Raw genomic sequence first — 19,843 nt, forward strand, 5'->3', positions numbered from 1 at the left:
AGGAAAATCATGCACATGGAAGTATAAATTAGGTTTTGGGCCATAGGTAGGGATTGGGCGTGTCCCACAGGAATCTGCACTTTGGTAAACATTACTTATTAGTTTTCTTATAATTTTCTAATAATAAACCCACATGAACAAACATAACCATTCATTTCATAACAGGCCCCTCTGCCACTCACTGTATAAAAAACACTTATCCTTTTGAAGATTAGGGCTACTTATGCCTAGATCCTCCTCTCCCTGCCCTCATGTTAGACCTATATTCTCTCTGTTATCACAGTCACTCTTGTGCCCTGCACCACTAAACACCTGCATTAAACCTAGATGAGTCCCACCAGGTTCTTACCAAATCATACATTTAACTGCCCCCCCACCTAACCAATGTCTATTTACTCATGATTCACACCTGATATCCAGATACACTTTCCCCTCTCCAAAACTTAACCTGCTGTGCCAGATCATCAAAAGATCAGACACTTCAGATCAAATTATCCTGTCCCCCCAGAAAATAATTCCTTGCGCCCCCAATCTGCCCCACGGCAACCTAATCTAGGCATGAATTCTATTAATGTATTTGCATATATTTCTGTATCCTAGAAGCTTTTCCATGAATGCTAACTTTCTGCTGAATAGTATACACAGCCTACAGCCGCCCTCAGCATTATCTCGGATATGGTTAGCAAAATCTGTACTACATTGTATTTGCTACAAAAACACTAATAACACGACTATATACAGAGCCTCAGGGCCCTTCTTGTCCCAATGCTTTAATAACACACAGAACACTGAGGTCAGTTCTATTGGTTAGGACATAAAACAGGAATATTACAGCACAAAACACAACTCCAGCAGGACAGTGTGACACCGCTAGATAATGACTGCCTGTAAATAAACATGACAGGAATGCTTTTGCACCAGGTGGGATGATAGATTTTTTAAAAGCCTGAAATTAGGATGTGAAGGCTTTTAGGTTTCCTATAATTTCCAATTATATGTGGATTTTTCATCCACAAGATGCGCTGCATGTTATTTCCCTTTTCAATAGGAAATGATTAAAGATGTTCATGGTTGTGGAAATGTGAATTTATTAATTATTAGACAGTGCAGTGGGGGGTTGCTCTGATCTGACCTAAAGTGGACACTACAAATTCCCCAATATTCCACAAGACTCCTCCAGACCTGTAGATCAAAAGCTTTTAAACGCGTCATAAATTATGGAGGAAACGTAAAACCCATCAGAAAGTGCGTTAGCAGAGCGAGGGCTTTCTTTTTTTATTGCAAATCCAATACAGCCTGCTAAAGTAGAACTGCGGCTTTAACCCATTTGCTGACAGAGGAAACAAAGTGGGTCTTGTGATGGCAATTATCTGATGTCTAGGAAAAGCCATGGAGTTTTTTTGCCCGTGCAATGCACCATGTTCTATTATATCCTACGCTTATGGTATTCTATACAAAACTATGTATTATTGAAGACATACCATTTCCAATGCTGAGCTTTATTTGACAGGAGCAGTTTTTTAAAATAAAAAATAATTTACTGGGAAAAAAACTTTAAAGTTGACAGAATTTACAAATAATTTTATGGTAGAGAGTTTATATTTATATAGGAACTAATTATGACTTAGGTCACATTCTGCTCTTCTATTGAAACACATAATGACATTTTTTATGTCCTGTAAAAACAAAAAAATATTATACCAGGAACACCCGGCAACATTGAAAATCTATCCTTCTTTGGTGCAGGATAAATGCCCAAATCATCATGCCAGGGCCAGCAAACAATATTAGTATAGCACTTCTCTGAAGCGTTTGACAAATGTATTTTTCAGATCACTATGCCAAGGTGCCCCAGCAACTTTGGAAATGTATCCATTGCTGTGCTCTTCCTCTCTCTCTCTCGTTAGTTATTGCAGGAGCTTCAGATTCCAGTCATGTTATTGGATGTCATGGTTTCCCCTTCTGTTTTACCTAAAGTATTTGTCTTTAATTATTATATTTGCAGGTGTACTACAATGTAGCTGCAGTAATATTAAAATTAGTCTCAGTAAATTTCTAAAAATAGTATGTTTCGCATAACAAATTTGCACTTTACATTTGATTTCTGATGATTCACAGTATCGTTGTGCTATTAAAGGGACAGTCTGCTCCAGAATTTTTGTTGTTTAAAAAGATAGATAATCACTTTATTATCCATTCCCCAGTTTTGCATAACCAACACAGTTATATTTATACACGTATTAGCACTGTGATTACCTTGTATCTAAGCCTCTGCAGACTGCCCTTTTATCTCAGTGCATTTGATAGACATTCAGTTTAGCCAATCAGTGCAGACTCCTAAATAACTCCACGGGAATGTTATCTAAATTACACACATGAACTAGTACTGTCTAACTGTGAAAAACTTTCAAAATGCTCTGAGCTAAGAGGTGGTTTTCAATGGTTTTAGAAATCAGTTTGATGCTACCTAGGTTTAGCTTTTAAAAAATACCACCAAGGGAACAAAGCAAATTTGCTGATAAAAGTAAATTGGAAAGTGGTTTAAAATTGCATGCCCTATCTGAATCATAAAAGTTTAATTTTGACTAGACTGTCCCTTTAATTTTTTGGATGGAAGCCTACAAGTTTTAGGACCGTCTCAAGTCATATGATCTGATATTATTTATGGTATTCAGTCTGGGCTATAGAGGCACTGAGGTTACATATGAACAAAGAGTAAGTGTATTTATATGTCTTGGTTTTAACTGAAAGCCTGCTTACTGATGTAAAATGCTTCAGTGGGATATGAGAGTTTGAGCTCACTCACAAAGTAATGTACTGGTCTGGAATGATTTTTCTTGAGCGGTGGGGAGCTTTATCTTAGGTAAGTTGAAGACAGTTCAGAGATATTAGCTGGTACATTGAGGTCTGGGCCAGCAATATATATATATATATATATATATATTGTCACGGATACCGGGCTACAAGGGTTAATCCCCTACCCCCTACTACTTGGCTAACTCCTTTGTACATTAGATTTGGCCATTTCAGGACTTACAGGATCTCCCAGATTTGTGATATCTGTTGTTTCTACTATGTGAACTTTGACAGAGAAGAGCTGATCTCTGACCGGGAAACCCTTCTAGGCTGGAAAGGCTCCTGGAACTGCCGACTGGCCGTACCGCAATTGATACCCGCCTAACCCCTCTCAGGCTGGCCGGGCTCCTGGAACTCCCGGTTGGCTGCTTCACGCTGGATACCCATTCATTTTACCCCTGGTCGCTCCAGCAACCTTTTGCCATAGAGCTCCACTCTTTTGGGGATTGGTAGCCCCTAGGGAGGACAAGAGGTGGGATGATTGCAAGTGGGGAGATCATTTGGGAACCGGGGGTTTTGGACCCCCCTACCCCCCATTCTTTACCGGGCTGTAACCCCATTTTCAAATGACACCGCTCCCCCGGGATCACCCCAAAACCACCACCTCTGGGTCCTGGGGCTCTGGGGGACTGTGGCTGCTATGGCATGCACCAGCCTTTTCTGGAGGGGCAGGAATGGCGGGAGATTTGGAAGTGAGATAAGACCCTTTGGTTGTGTATAAAAGGAGTTTGTGTTTCCCAATAAAATAAGTTCTCGTTTCACCTGAATGCTAGTCTATCTAGTTATTTGGTTGGGGTCCTGCTATAATCATTATCTCTGCCGTGTGTCAAGGATAGGAAGGACCCTCTGACAGAGCTACCCAGTCGGGGTAGCCAGAGTCTGTCACAGGGTGGGATCATGAATACTGGTGCTGTCTGGTATCAGGGTAAGCTACTGGCTGTAATCACTTGGCGGATACACAGCTGCAATTGGCAGGGAGGAAGCAGGACCCTTTTGGCGCAGCTACCCAGTCGGGGTAGCGGGGTATCCGTCACATATATATATACATATACAGTATCTCACAAAAGTGAGTACACCCCTCACATTTTTGTAAATATTTTATTATATCTTTTCATGTGACAACACTGAAGAAATAACACTTTGCTACAATGTAAAGTAGTGAGTGTACAGCCTGTATAAAAGTGTAAATTTGCTATCCCTTCAAAATAACTCAACACACAGCCATTAATGTCTAAACCGTTGGCAACAAAAGTGAGTACACCCCTAAGTGGAAATGTCCAAATTGGGCCAAATTAGCTATTTTCCCTCCCTGGTGTCATGTGACTGTTACAAAGTCTCAGGTGTGAATGGGGATCAGGTGTGTTAAATTATCGCTCTCACACTCTCATACTGGTCACTGGAAATTCAACATGGCACCTCATGGCAAAAAACTCTCTGCGGATCTGAAAAAAAGAATTGTTGCTCTACATAAAGATGGCCTAGGCTATATGAAGATTGCCAAGACCCTGAAACTGAGCTGCAGCATGGTGGACAAGACAATACAGTGGTTTCACAGGACAGGTTCCACTCAGAACAGGCCTCGCTATGGTCGACCAAAGAAGTTGAGTGCATGTGCTCAGCGTCATATCCAGAGGTTGTCTTTGGGAAATAGACGTATGACTGCTGCCAGCTTTGCTGCAGAGGTTGAAGGGGTGGGGGGTCAGCCTGTCAGTGCTCAGACTAAACGCCGCACACTGCATCAAATTGGTCTGCATGGCTGTCGTCCAAAAAGGAAGCCTCTTCTAAAGATGATGCACAAGAAAGCCTGCAAACAGTTTGCTGAAGTCAAGCAGACTAAGGACATGAATTACTGGAACCATGTCCTGTGGTCCGATGAGACCAAGATAAACTTATTTGGTTCAGATGGTGTCAAGCGTGTGTGGCGGCAACCAGGTGAGGAGTTCAAAGACAAGTGTGTCTTGCCTACAGTCAAGCATGGAGGTGAGAGTGTCATGGTCTGGGCCTGCATGAGTGCTGTCGGCACTGGGGAGCTACAGTTCATTGAGGGAACCATAAATACCAACATGTACTGTGACATCCTGAAGCAGAGCATGATCCCCTCCCTTCGGAGACTGGGCCACAGGGCTTCCAAGACGACCACTGCCTTCCTAAAGAAGCTGAGGGTAAAAGTGATGGACTGGCCAAGCATGTCTCCATACCTAAACCCTATTGAGCATCTGTGGGGCATCCTCAAACGGAAGGCTGGGGGAGCACAAGGTCTCTAACATCCACCAGCTTCCTGATGTCAACATGGAGGAATGGCAGAGGACTCCAGTGGCAACCTGTGAAGCTCTGGTAAACTCCATACCCAAGAGGGTTAAGGCAGTGCTTGAAAATAATGGTGGCCACACAAAATATTGACACTTTGGGCCCAATTTGGACATTTCCACTTAGGGGTGTACTCACTTTTGTTGCCAACGGTTTAGACATTAATGGCTGTGTGTTGAGTTATTTTGAGGGGACTGCAAATTTACACTGTTATACAGGCTTTACACTCACTACTTTACATTGTAGCAAAGTGTCATTTCTTCAGTGTCGTCACATGAAAAGATATAATAAAATATTTACAAAAATGTGAGGGGTGTACTCACTTTTGTGAGATACCGTATATAGTTTTTTAAGCAAATAATAACCAGAAGGCATCTCAAGGGATCCTAAAACATTTTTTCCCAGTTGTTTCTTACTATGTGACAGGCCTGATAGACTCCTAAAATTCTCAAGACATACTAAATTTAATTTTTATATGCCTGTGACACACTTAAACATAATGTCAAAGGAAAATACAAATATATGTATACAGAGGCGTAACTAGAAACCACAGGGCCCAGGTGCAAGAATCTAAGAAGGGGCCCCCCACCGCCCCTCCCCCTCCAAAAAAGGTGAATTTAATAAAAAAAAATTTTTTTTTACATTTAACACAGAAAAAAAATGTGAATCAGATTACATGTCTCCAAAAGGAGGTACCCTGTGCCCACAGTCTGTGAGATGGTCTGACCCCCTATTACTGTATATATATATATATATATATATATATATATATATATATATATATATATAGTGACACTATTTAATCCACCAGTACTGTATATAGTAAGTTAGTGACACAGTCTGTAATCTGCTGGTGAGATGGCTGGCCTGACCCTACCCGCCCAGTACTTTATTAAGTGACCACAGTAGTCAGTGGCATGGTCCACGCCCCCATACTGTATATAGTGGTACTATATAGTGACGCTGTTTACCCCCTGTCCCCCATGCTGTAGTAACAAGGTCTGTAATTTGCTGATTCCACAAACATACACACATACATGCATAAATACACACACAGTCACATACATACACACACACACACACACCATACACACACACATAAACACCAATGGGTAAAACAGAAACACTAACCCCTGTAGTCATGTCACACTCACAAATTTTTTATAATTTTTTTTTTTTTTTAAGCTGGGCCCCCACCCTCAGGGGCCCAATCGCACCTGCGCCCTTTGCACCCCCTGTAGTTTAGCCCCTGTATGTATATAAGGATATACATTATATCTACTAGGAAAACACAGTTCCCATAGTGCCGTTTTTTTTATAACACCTCACACCCTCCAACTTTAAACCCTCATAGCTGCTTATTGCAGTTATTTTATTAAAAAATAAATATGGTACTATCTTTATTTAAAATAAAGTATATTACAATTGATTTTGGGGGCATTTGTCTATACAATTAACCAAAGATCTGATCTCTGGTTAATTTTATAAGCTCTAATTGCTACAGCAAGCTTGCGGTAGCAATAACCAGCCACTTATAATGGCTGGTTTTTATTGCGCTCCACTTGTAATCTAGCCCATTATCATCAGTGACCATCAATTACAAATGACTTTACAACTTAGAACCCCAATTCCAGCTCCCAAATCCACTTTTACCATTGAGTTTAAAGCAAATAAAGGTGCTGTTAATGAGAATGATAGCTGAAAGAACATAACTTTGTTGTGCTGCACAATATAGTTCCACATTTCATCTAATTGCTACATTCTTTAGTGTGTTATCATCCCTGACAGATTTTATGCTCTGACCCTCATTACCCACCCTTTACAATGTAATCTATGTAAAATGACATACCTTTAAAATGAAAGAGAATATGTAAGTGATCAGAAGCAAAATGGTGGATGTAAAGGCTGCCCAGGTGTAATGCAACTTAATGACACAGCTCACTTTGCCTTTGGCACGCTTACATGCAGTTGATGCTTGATGCAAGTAGAATATCCCAGCATTTATTAGGCATTTGGGAATACAGTAATGTAGGAAATACTCTGAAGTCAGAATGTGAATAAATCTTTGTGTAGTAACTAGAACCAGTTGTTTGCAGGGAACAGGGTCATTACCATACATAGTGCTGAGCTGCAGACCACAAGGGGTAAGGGGTAATTCTTCTAAAGTCTGTACGAAGCCCAGACACACAACATGAGAACTGGCTCCCTAGCGTCTCTAGTGTGGCAGCTCCCTATGGCAAAAAAAACCCTTCAATGGCATGAAGCCTCTATCACCCCACAGCTAAGGTCCCTCAACATCTGGACTTGTGAACACCACAGTGGAGGTAAAGTTAGTAATGGAAGAAAAATAAGACACAGTCATGAAAGGAGAAAAGGGGTAGTGGTTTCTATTTACTTTTTTAAAGTTGACTTATACAGTTTGTGAATCCCTGTGTTGAGAACTGCCTTTGAGGATGTCTTGAAGTCCTAACCTCGGTCTATGTAATGGGACCATGGGATGTTCTGATGCATTAAAGCTAAACTCCCACAGTATTTATGATGTAAACATGCAGTTGTCAAAGTCTGTTAAAGGGATGTGAAAACCAAACATGTTCTTTTGTGATTCAGACAGAACATACAATTTTAAACACGTTTCCAATTTAAACAAATCAGAATAGAGGGCGCTACATAGTGCAGATCATAAGGTGATTCAAATATAAACAGGAATGGTAGAAGAATCCTACTCACAAAGTGTAAAGCACAGATGTGCAATACCAGCAATCCGGAACCACACGTCGTCCGGTAGACCAGTAGATAGAAGAGGAATCCTCGTCTCACCAGGGAGAGTCCAGAGATACCACAGAGGAGTTCTGTACAGCGATGGTCAGTCCCACAAGTCCAGAGGCCTGGGAAGAGAGTCCACAGCTCCGAATAGGTGGATAAGTCCCAAATTTGGGAAATAATGATCGGCAGCAGGAAGAGGGTTGAAAAACGCGTTTCTCAGTGTAACACACTGTTTCATCAGGCTATATACAAACAGACTCTAAGCTGCCATATTTATACCGAAACAGACCAATCGGGCTGCAAGAAAAATTACACACCCCCAACAGGTCATACCACAATACATGGGGGTGATAGATTAATAAAAATATATACAAAGATATATCAATATAATGCATAAAATGTATATATAATACATAAACACCCTGCTTTCTCCAATGTCAACAGATCTCTAATTTTGAGAGAGGTAGAGAATACCCAGGAATTGCATCAAAAAATTCAGGACAAAATTAAATGAACCTGTAACACACTAATAATGGTACATTCCTTTAATCAATGAGAAACAAACTAACATCGATAGTATTAGTGAGCTGACCCTGCTTGGTTAAAATTAATTTAGTGATATTAATATTTAGGATATTGAGTCCTAATGATATAATGAATTAACAGGGCAAAAACAAATTTTGTTAAAATGTTTAATCTAATTCATGTATTTTTAGTGCTAGCGTGTTGATGTAATGTCAGGTGGTCAGAGGCGTGTCTAGACACGTAAGGTGTAGAATGTATCCAAAGTGTGAGAGAGCGATCTCAAAAAACTCCACATGTAACACCAGAGTGGATGGGAAAACTCACAAAACAAAAACAAAACTTGTATGTCAGGATTTTAATAAACACCACTATCGTGGGTCCTAATAGTATGTGTAGAGGGCCTTGGTTGCCATAATGACAAGAGGCGTACAATCCTAAGTTAGCATGGGGTGATGTCATTGTTTATGGGAGTGGCCAATCGCAAGGAAAAACAATTCACTGCCCGTAATGTATATTCACCTTGATTGCAACAGTGATAAGTGTCAGATCACCAGTTTAGCTACACGGTGCATACGCTACCACACCAACCTCACTAACAAGGGCTAAATGAATGTCAGGAGGATTGTGGTAGCAGTCTCTAATGTTATGTGGCCAGATTGGTGGGGAGATGCGTGAACCGACACGCTAAAATATATGTGCCCATAGCGACCCTTTGCATGTCAATGTACAGATTTATTATTAGCCAGAATTTGGACAAAATGAATGGAAATTGAAATGTATCGAAACATCCTTAACACTTCTTGAAAAAAGGGGGTAGATAGTATCCGACGAAAAGGGTGTGTGAGTGTGTGTCCACCAATGGACATGCAGTGTATACTATAATGTTCGGAAAAGCAGCCAATAGCAGCCAATTCAGATCGTGCTGGGGATTAGTTTTGCAAATCTATTTATGGGCATATTTGAAGAACATTGCACTTATTTATTATGATCATTGCTTCATATCACTTATTATTGTTTTTATCTACCATCCGTCGTATAGACAGGTTGTTCTTCATTAATATTGCTGTTATACCATCAGCTATCATCGCACTACGGTGCTTAGTCTGTTATTTTTACTCACACGTTAGATTTTCTTCCACTTTATTTTAGGCTGATCTAATAATGACTTAACATATGATATACATTATTATTTACCACCTCTCTTGATTTTTTAGATATGTCTTCCTGATATGTCCCCTATTTATCTATGTATTTACTACTATAATCCCCAGCACGATCAGAATTGGCTGCTATTGGCTGCCTTTCTGAACATTATAGTATAGACTGCATGTCCATTGGTGGACACACACACACACCCCTTTCTCGTCGGATACTATCTACCCCCTTTTTCAAGAAGTGTTAAGGATGACTTAACAGATGATATATATTATTATTTATCACCTCTCATATTGATTTTTTAGATATGTCTTCCTGATATGTCCCCTGTTTTTCTATGTATTTACCACTATAATCCCCAGCACGATCAGAATTGGCTGCTATTGGCTGCCTTTCCGAACATTATAGTATAGACTGCATGTCCATTGGTGGACACACACACACCCTTTTCGTCGGATACTATCTACCCCCTTTTTTCAAGAAGTGTTAAGGATGTTTCGATACATTTCAATTGCCATTCATTTTGTCCAAATTCTGGCTAATAATAAACCTGTACATTGACATGCAAAGGGTCGCTATGGGCACATATATTTTAGCGTGTCGGTTCACGCATCTCCCCACCTATCTGGCCACATAACATTAGAGACTGCTACCCCGATCCTCCTGACATTCATTTAGCCCTTGTTAGTGAGGTTGGTGTGGTAGCGTATGCACCGTGTAGCTAAACTGGTGATCTGACACTTATCACTGTTGCAATCAAGGTGAATATACATTACGGGCAGTGAATTGTTTTTCCTTGCGATTGGCCACCCCCATAAATAATGACATCACCCCATGCTAACTTAGGATTGTACGCCTCTTGTCGTTATGGCAACCAAGGCCCTCTACACATACTATTAGGACCCACGATAGTGGTGTTTATTAAAATCCTGACATTCAAGTTTTGTTTTTGTTTTGTGAGTTTTCCCATCCACTCTGGAGTTACATGTGGGTTTTTTTGAGATTGCTCTCTCACACTTTGGATACATTCTACACCTTACGTGTCTAGACACGCCTCTGACCACCTGACATTACATCAACACGCTAGCACTAAAAATACATGAATTAGATTAAACATTTTAACAAAATTGGTTTTCGCCCTGTTAATTCATTATATCATTAGGAGTCAATATCCTAAATATTAATATCACTAAATTAATTTTAACCAAGCAGGGTCAGCTCACTAATACTATCGATGTTAGTTTGTTTCTCATTGATTAAAGGAATGTACCATTATTAGTGTGTTACAGGTTCATTTAATCTTGTCTTGAATTTTTTGCTGCAATTCCTGGGTATTCTCTACCTCTCTCAAAATTAGAGATCTTTTGACATTGGAGAAAGCACAGTGTTTATGTATTATATATACATTTTATGCATTATATTGATATATCTTTGTATATATTTTTATTAATCTATCACCCCCATGTATTTTGTTATGACCTGTTGGGGGCGTGTAATTTTTCTTACAGCCCGATTGGTCTGTTTCGGTATAAATATGGCAGCTTAGAGTGTGTTTGTATATAGCCTGATGAAACAGTGTGTTACACTGAGAAACGCGTTGCTGTTGTTTTTATCATTTTAATAAACTTTTAAAATACGTTTTTCAACCCTCTTCCTGCTGCCGATCATTATTTCCCAAATTTGGGACTTATTCACCTATTCGGAGCTGTGGACTCTCTTCCCAGGCCTCTGGACTTGTGGGACTGACCATCGCTGTACAGAACTCCTCTGTGGTATCTCTGGACTCTCCCTGGTGAGACAAGGATTCCTCTTCTATCTACTGGTCTACCAGACGACGTGTGGTTCCGGATTGCTGGTATTGCACATCTGTGCTTTACACTTTGTGAGTAGGATTCTTCTACCATTCCTGTTTATATTTGAATCACCTTATGATCTGCACTATGTGGCGCCCTCTATTCTGATTTGTTTAGATTTTCTGGACCTGTGTCACGGCACGACACCCTAGAGGAGCGGCCTACTGTATTTGATTGACATCATCTGGGACCATCCAGTACTAAAATAAAGGACTGCCTCACCATAATTTACCATCTATTGGACTATTAGTTTGTATACTTATACATTTTTATTTATTGGTTTATATACCTTTACATTTATACACTTCCATCTATCGGTCTATTATTAGCCCTATTAGTATAATATCATATATTATATATTATATTTCAAGTGTTTTTTTTCCCTGATCCCAGGCGCCTCTTACAAGTATTGTAGTGACGTTTCCTGCCACTAGAGTATTTTTTTCTATAAGTTTCCAATTTACTTCTATTATCAAATTTTCTTCATTCCTATGGTATTCTTTGCTGAAGAGATGCCTAGATAGATGTCTGGAGTACTTCATGGCAGGAAATAGTGCTGCCATCTAGTGCTGTTGCAAATGGATAACTTGGAAAACTGCTGCTGCTATATAGTGCTCTAGACATGTGCATGCATCCGAGCTTACGCCTCTGTTTTCAACAAAAGATATATATAAAAAAAAAAAAATGGTACTAGAAATAAATGAAGTTGTTTAAAATTGCATGCTTTATCTGAATCATGAAAGAAAAAAAAATGTGTTTCATGTCCCTTTAAGTCTAGCACCCATTTTAGACATATATAAAACATAAAGGCCTAGATTACAAGTGGAGAGAAATATTTTTATCTCTCATGAAGGCTAACTGTGCTAATGGTAAAATATAAGCGCTCCCAGGTTAGTGCTGGTATTACAAGTTGAAAGTATAAAGTTAACGTGAGCGCTAACCTTAGGACTTTGGATATTATGACCGCTCTAACTCCCTCCCCCACAGACTTCTGTGGGACATGCTAAAGAAAGCCTTTTCACTTCTCGCTCCACGCTAACCCAAAGGTGCTCTAGACCAACTATATAGAATATAAATATTTTTTTGCTAAAGATATATATATAGTTACCTACATAAAGTTTTTGTATCACTTTCAAGTGCTTTAGCATGTGGTCATCATGTTCCTTTAACCATTATGTATAAAGGGATATAAAAGATGTATCCAAAATTTACAGCAGTGCTTTTAGAAAGCTGTTAATGTTCATGCAGACAAAGCAACAGAAGTGCAACATCCTTGGCCAGGCATCAGATTTGAGTATATTGCGTGTTGTGGCAACTCGCAAAGAATAAACAGTTGAGGACAGGTGGGTAAATGCTCCCCTTGCTAGGCACATCTAGGGGCGAGATTACAAATGCAGCGCAGGTTTCAGCGCAACTGCTGAAACCCGTGTCGCCCGTAAGTTCACCTCGCACATGGGGTGAATCACATGAACGCACCGGCAGTTCATATACTGCCGTAAGTCGGATAAACTGCCGATGTTCAGAAATGTGCGGAAATATACATTTCTGGAGTCGCCAGTGATTTACGGCAGATTAAGATCTGCCGGCCCATAAATTAAAAATTTTAAAAAATGTTAGATCGCCTGTAAAAGTCTAACCCACCTCCCAAAAATAAACCTGACACGTCAAAACCCCTATATCCGCCATCCTCCCACATCGCAACTACTAATAAAAGTGTTTAACCCCTAAACCACCATCCCCCCACAACGCAATATAGCTAATTAATGTATTAACCCCTAATCCGCCATCCCCCACATCGCAAACTACCTAATAAATGTATTAACCTCTAATCCGCCATCCCCCACATTGCAAAGTATCTAATTACACTATTAACACCTAATCCACCAACCCCCACAATGCAATCTACCTAATTAACCTATTTACCCCTAAAACGCCAACCCCCCACAATTCAAATAACTAATTTAATCACTATGCCCCCTAACCTAACACCCCCTAAGTTAACCCCATTACATAAAATAAAAAAAAAGACTACCTTACTAATAAATTAATTAAAAATTACAAAAATACCAAATCCTAACTTAAAATAAAAAATCCTAACATTACATAAAAAAACTAAGATTAAATTAAAATAAAAAAATCTAATATAACAAAAAATCTAAAATTATTGAAAAAAATAAACAAAATTATCCAAAATATTTTTTTTAAACCTAATCTAATACCCCTATAAAAATAAAAAAGCCCACAAAATAAAAACACCCCCTAATCTAACACTATCTTACCAATAGCCTTTAAAGGGGTCTTTTGTAGGACATTGCCCTAAAACAATCAGCTCTTTTACCTAAATAAAGTACTAATTACCCCCTAAAAGTAAACTCCCCCACCAACCCAACCCCCCAAAATAAATAAACCTAATACTAAAAAAACCTAAGCTACACATTGCCCCTAAAAGGGCATTTGTATGGGCATTTTTCTGTAATTTTAGATATTTTTTCTTCTTCTAATATTAGATTTTTTTAATATCATTTAATCTTAGTTTTTTTATGTAATGCTAGGATTTTTTATTTTAATTTTAAATTACGATTTTTTTATTTTTGTAATTTTTAATTAATTTATTAGTAAGGTAGTCTTTTTTATTTTATGTAATTGGGGTTAATTTAGGGGGTGTTAGGATAGGGGTTTAGTGATTAAATTTGTTATTTGCGTTGTGGGGGGATGACGGTTTAAGGGTTAATAGGTTAATTAGGTATATTGCATTGTAGGAAGTCCTTTTTGCACATTTACATCTCTTCTCATTACGGTCTGTGCTGTTCGTGACCTCCTGCCCTGTGTAGCCCGGATGTACTCTATGTACCTACTGTTTGTCTTGTGCGCCGGAAAACGGAGGCGCGTCTGTCTGGGCTCCAGGAACGCCGGTCTTCTAACAGAGGAAAGAGACAAGTGCCCGCTGAAGAGTATGCTACCTGAATAGCACGTACCCCAGCAGTCGGTAAGCGCCACTCTCTATGTTCTATTATATTGCATTGTGGGGGGTTGACAGTTTAGGGGTTAATAGGTTAATTAGGTAGATTGCGTTGTGGGGGGTTGGTGGTTTAGGCATTAATAGTGTTAATAGGTAGATTGCGTTGTGGGGGTTGGCGGATTAGGGGTTAATAGTGTAATTAGATACTTTGTAATGTAGGGGATGGCGGAATGGGGTTAATAAATGTATTAGGTAGTTTGCGATGTGGGGGGATGACGGATTAGGGGTTTAAACTTTATTAAGTACTTTGCGATGTAGGGGTTAGCAGATTAGGGATGAATACATTTTATTTAGTTATTGTGGTGGGGGGATGGCGGTTGACAGGTAGATATTGCACATGCGTTAGGTGTTTGTTAAAACTTCCAGGGAATTATGGTGCTCATATACTCAGCGCAAAGCTTGCTGCGCCTGCCTTTGTGTGGCGAGGTGAATATTGAGTAAAAAAAATTTGCCGCGTAAATCCTTGCGCTGAATATATGATATCGACTTGCGACACCGGTTTGGTGTTAGTTTATGGGAGTAAAATTAGCAGGCGACGGGTGAAATATACTCGCTGCATTTATATGCGGCACCTTATATGTGATAGCAATATCCCACTAAAAACAGCCGACTCCGGCTTTTGCGGGCGCCGCCGCATATGTAATCTAACCCCTGGAGTCTGAACCTGAGGACTCTAATCATAAGGAAATTACCTCAATTCCCTTGTAGAATAACACAGAATACAAATATCATGCTTTCTTGGAAAGTTGTTTAAAATTGTATGTTCTATCCAAATCATCAAATAAAATTTGTGGGTTTCCTGTCCCTTTAAAGTCTAGCCCTGAGTGTTTTTATTCTTAAAGTGAATGTCAAGTTTGATGAATCAGTGCCCGGTTTATAAAAACCCTATTAAAAATAGGGCCACTTTCATTCATCAAACTTTACATTTCACTCGTTTTGTTAAAATACTTACCTTTTAATCTTGAAAGCCCGTCACAAGCCTCTTTATATGTCAAAAATGACAAATCCGGGTTCCTCCAATCACGGCGTTGCCTCAGGCAATGATTCCCCTGGGGGGGGGGAGCCGTGATTGGAGGATGCCGTATTGAAGTGACGGGCGGCAGAAGGGGGAATTGTGAGTGCGGCTTTCAAGATTAAAAGGTAAGTATTTTAACAAAACAAGTGAAATGTAAAATTTGATGAATGAAAGCACCCCTGTTTTTAATAGGATTTTTAAAAACCGGGCACTGATTCATCAAACTTGACATTCACTTTAAGAATAAAAACACTCAGGGCTAGACTTTAAATTGACAGGAAACCCACAAATTTTATTTGATGATTTGGATAGAACATACAATTTTAAACAACTTTCCAATTTACTTCTATTATCATATTTGCCTTATTCTGTTGTTATCCATTGCTGACGGAACAGCATTGCACAACTGACAACTACTGAACACATCTAGTTAGCCAATCAGAAGAGACAAATGTGTGCAGGCACCAATCAGCAGCTAGCTCCCACTAGTGTAGGATGTGTGTGTATTTTTTTTTTTAACAGGGATGCTAAGAGAATGAAGCACATTTGAAAATAGAAGTACATTTTAAAATGTCTTAAAATTGCATGCTCTATTTGAATCATGCAAGTTTAATTTTGACTTTCCTATCCCTTTAAATGGAGTGCAATAGATAGAGCAGGGTGAATTATCTTTTGCGCAACCTTGCGACAAGAATAAGCACAAGCTGAAATTACAAGTGGATGGTTTAACATTTTACCAAATCCAAAGAAAAGTGCAGCACATACCACACAGGGAGTACACAACCTTCACCGCTACTCAAAAGTGGCTATGTGAATCGAATCTACAATAAAGTTCAACACTGTTTTCCTCACATGTGGATCTATTCCTTGATGTTTAAATATTTTAACCAAATAATTTTTTGTAACATAGTAACATAGTAGATGAGGAAAAGCTCCAGTTAAGCTTAAATAATCCCACTAAAAGGTGACCCATTTAATACTAGCAATCATATCCATAAATTTTGTTTATAGACAGAAATGTATCCAAATAATTTTTAAATGTATCTAGGGTATTGGCATTCACTACCTCCTTTGGTAATGAGTTCCACTGTAAAATGTAACAATTTTTTTAAAGAAGTAAATCATTATTATTGATAATATAGCACAGAACTATATGAAGAACTCCACTATTTGCACACCATCAGCTTAGCACACGAGCGATAACTGACATGAATTTACTGCGCAGCCCCATAGAAGACTATTGTGTGAGGGATTTATCCGACATGCAGATGTAGTTCGCCCTAAGCTATCGCTCAAGAGATACAAAATACCTGAAGTTCGGACTTATGAGTGCGATAAAAGAAGCTCTATTAAAGGGCTACTCAATGCAGTAGAATTGCATATTTAACAAGTGCATAATAAAAAGACAATGATTTAACACCTACTCTGAATTTCAAATGAGCAGTAGATTTTTTTCTGACAAATGTATTTTTTCTCCCATTTTCTGGCCCCTTTTAACATGTCACAGCCAATCACAGACTAGTATGTAAACCCTGTGAGCTTGTGCACAATCTTAGTAGGATCTTGTTCCCCAGAAAGTGTGCATATAAAAAGACTGTGCAAAATGTGATAATAGAAGTAAATTGGAAAGTGTCTTAAAACTGCATGCTCTATCTGAATAATAAAAGTTTATTTTGAATTAATGGGGCAGTCAACACCAGAATTTTTGTTGTTTAACCCCTTAATGACAACTGACGTACCAGGTACGTCATGCATTAACAAGCAGTTAATGACAATAGACGTACCTGGTACGTCAGTTGTCTAACAGAGTGCTGGAAGCGATTGCGATCGCTTCCAGCAGCTCTGAGGGTATCGCAGTGATGCCTCGATATGGAGGCATCCTGCAATACCCCTTTACAAGCCTCAGATGACACCTCTGTGGCCCTCTCTGCACCGGAGCGTCGTTGGCGGCCTGCAATGGGCCTGTGATCATGTGGAGGCGGGCGGGATTGGAAACGGGAGTGCCCGGGGGCGCGCACGGACATGTGCGCATGCACGGGGGGCGGCGGGCGGGCGCTTGCACGGGGCGGGAGCGGGTGGGAACCGCTACACTACAGAAACATTAAGTAATAAATTGGGAGAAAAGGGGGAGGAATTTTAATTTATGAAGCAATCGAAGAGTTCTGGGAGGGGGGGTGGGGTGTGGGGGGGTAGCTACACTACAGAATTGGACAAAAAATTAAAGCATCATTTTTTTTTACTAAACTGGGTACTGACAGACAGCTGCCAGTACCCAAGATCGCGCCCATTAGGCTAGAGGGGGAGGGTTAGAGAACTGTTTGATGGGGGATCCGTGAGATTATGGGCTAAGGGGGGATTCTACACAGCAGTATATGTAAATATGCTTAAAAAAACACAAAAAAAACCCAAATATACCTTTTATTTTAGTACTGGCAGACTTTCTGCCAGTACTTAAGATGGTGAGAACAATTGTGGGGTGGGGGAGGGAAGAGAGCTGTTTGGGAGGGATCAGGGGGTCTGATGTTTCAGGTGGGAGGCCGAGCTCTACACTAAAGCTAAAATTAGCCCTGCAAACTCCCTACAAGCTACCTAATTAACCCCTTTACTACTAGCCATAATACACGTGTGATGCGCAGCGGCATTTAGAGGCCTTCTAATTATCAAAAAGCAACACCAAAGCCATATATGTCTGCTATTTCTGAACAAAGGGGATCCCAGAGAAGCATTTACAACCATTTGTGCCATAATTGCACAAGCTGTTTGTAAATAAATTCAGTGAGAAACCTAAAGTTTGTGAAAAAGGAAACAATTTATTTTTATTTGACCGCATTTGGCGGTGAAATGGTGGCATGAAATATACCAAAATTGGCCTAGATCAATACTTTGGGTTGTCTACTACACTACACTAAAGCTAAAATTAACCCTACATGTTCCCTACAAGCTCCCTAATTAACCCCTGCACTGCTGGGCATAATACACGTGTGGTGCGCAGCGGCATTTAGCAGCCTTCTAATTACCAAAAAGCAACGCCAAAGCCATATATGTCTGCTATTTCTGAACAAAGGGGATCCCAGAGAAGCATTTACAACCAGTTGTGCCATAATTGCACAAGCTGTTTGTAAATGATTTCATTAAGAAACGTAAAATTGTGAAAAATGTAAAGTTTTTTTTTATTTGAACGTATTTGACGGTGAAATGGTGGCATGAAATATACCAAAATGGGCCTAGATCAATACTTTGGGTTGTTTACTACACTACACTAAAGCTAAAATTACCCCAAAAAGCTCCCTACATGCTCCCTAATTAACCCCCTCACTGCTGGGCATAATACACGTATGTGCAAAGTGGCATTTAGCGGCCTTCTAATTACCAAAAAGCAATGCCAAAGCCATATATGTCTGCTATTTCTGAAGAAAGGGGATCCCAGAGAAGCATTTACAACCATTTATGCCATAATTGCACAAGCTGTTTGTAAATAATTTCAGTGAGAAACCGAAAGTTTGTGAAAAAATTTGTGAAAAAGTGAATGATTTTTTGTATTTGATTGCATTTGGCGGTGATGGGCCTAGATCAATACTTTGGGTTGTCTACAAAAAACAAATATATACATGTCAAGGGATATTCAGGTATTCCTGAGAGATATCAGTGTTCCAATGTAACTAGCGCTAATTTTGACAAAAAGTGGTTTGGAAATAGCAAAGTGCTACTTGTATTTATTGCCCTATAACTTGCAAAAAAAGCAAAGAACATGTAAACATTGGGTATTTCTAAACTCAGGACAAAATTTAGAAACTATTAGGCATGGGTGTTTTTTGGTGGTTGTAGATGTGTAACAGATTTTGGGGCTAAAAGTTATAAAAAGTGTTTTTTTTTATTTTTTCCTCATATTTTATATATTTTTTTATAGTAAATTATAAGATATGATGAAAATAATGGTATCTTTAGAAAGTCCATTTAATGGCGAGAAAAACGGTATATAATATGTGTGAGTAAAGTAAATGAGTAAGAGGAAAATTACAGCTAAACCCAAACAGCGCAAAAATGTAAAAATAGCCTTTGTCCCAAACGGACAGAAAATGGAAAAGTACAGTTGTCATTAAGGGGTTAAAAAAGAAAAATAATCCCTTTATTACCCATTCCCCAGTTTTGCAGAACCAACACACAGTTATAATAATACACATTTTACCTCTGTAATTACCTTGTATCTAAGCTTCTACTGATGGCCCCCTTATTTAAGTTTTTTTGACAGACTTGCATTTTAGCCAATCAGTGCTCACTTCCAGGTCACTTCCGTGCATGAGCTTAATGTTATCTATATGAAACACATGAACTAATGCCCTCTAGTGGTCA

The sequence above is a fragment of the Bombina bombina genome, chromosome 1, assembly GCF_027579735.1.
Source record: "Bombina bombina isolate aBomBom1 chromosome 1, aBomBom1.pri, whole genome shotgun sequence".
In the NCBI taxonomy this organism is placed as follows: Eukaryota; Metazoa; Chordata; class Amphibia; order Anura; family Bombinatoridae; genus Bombina; species Bombina bombina.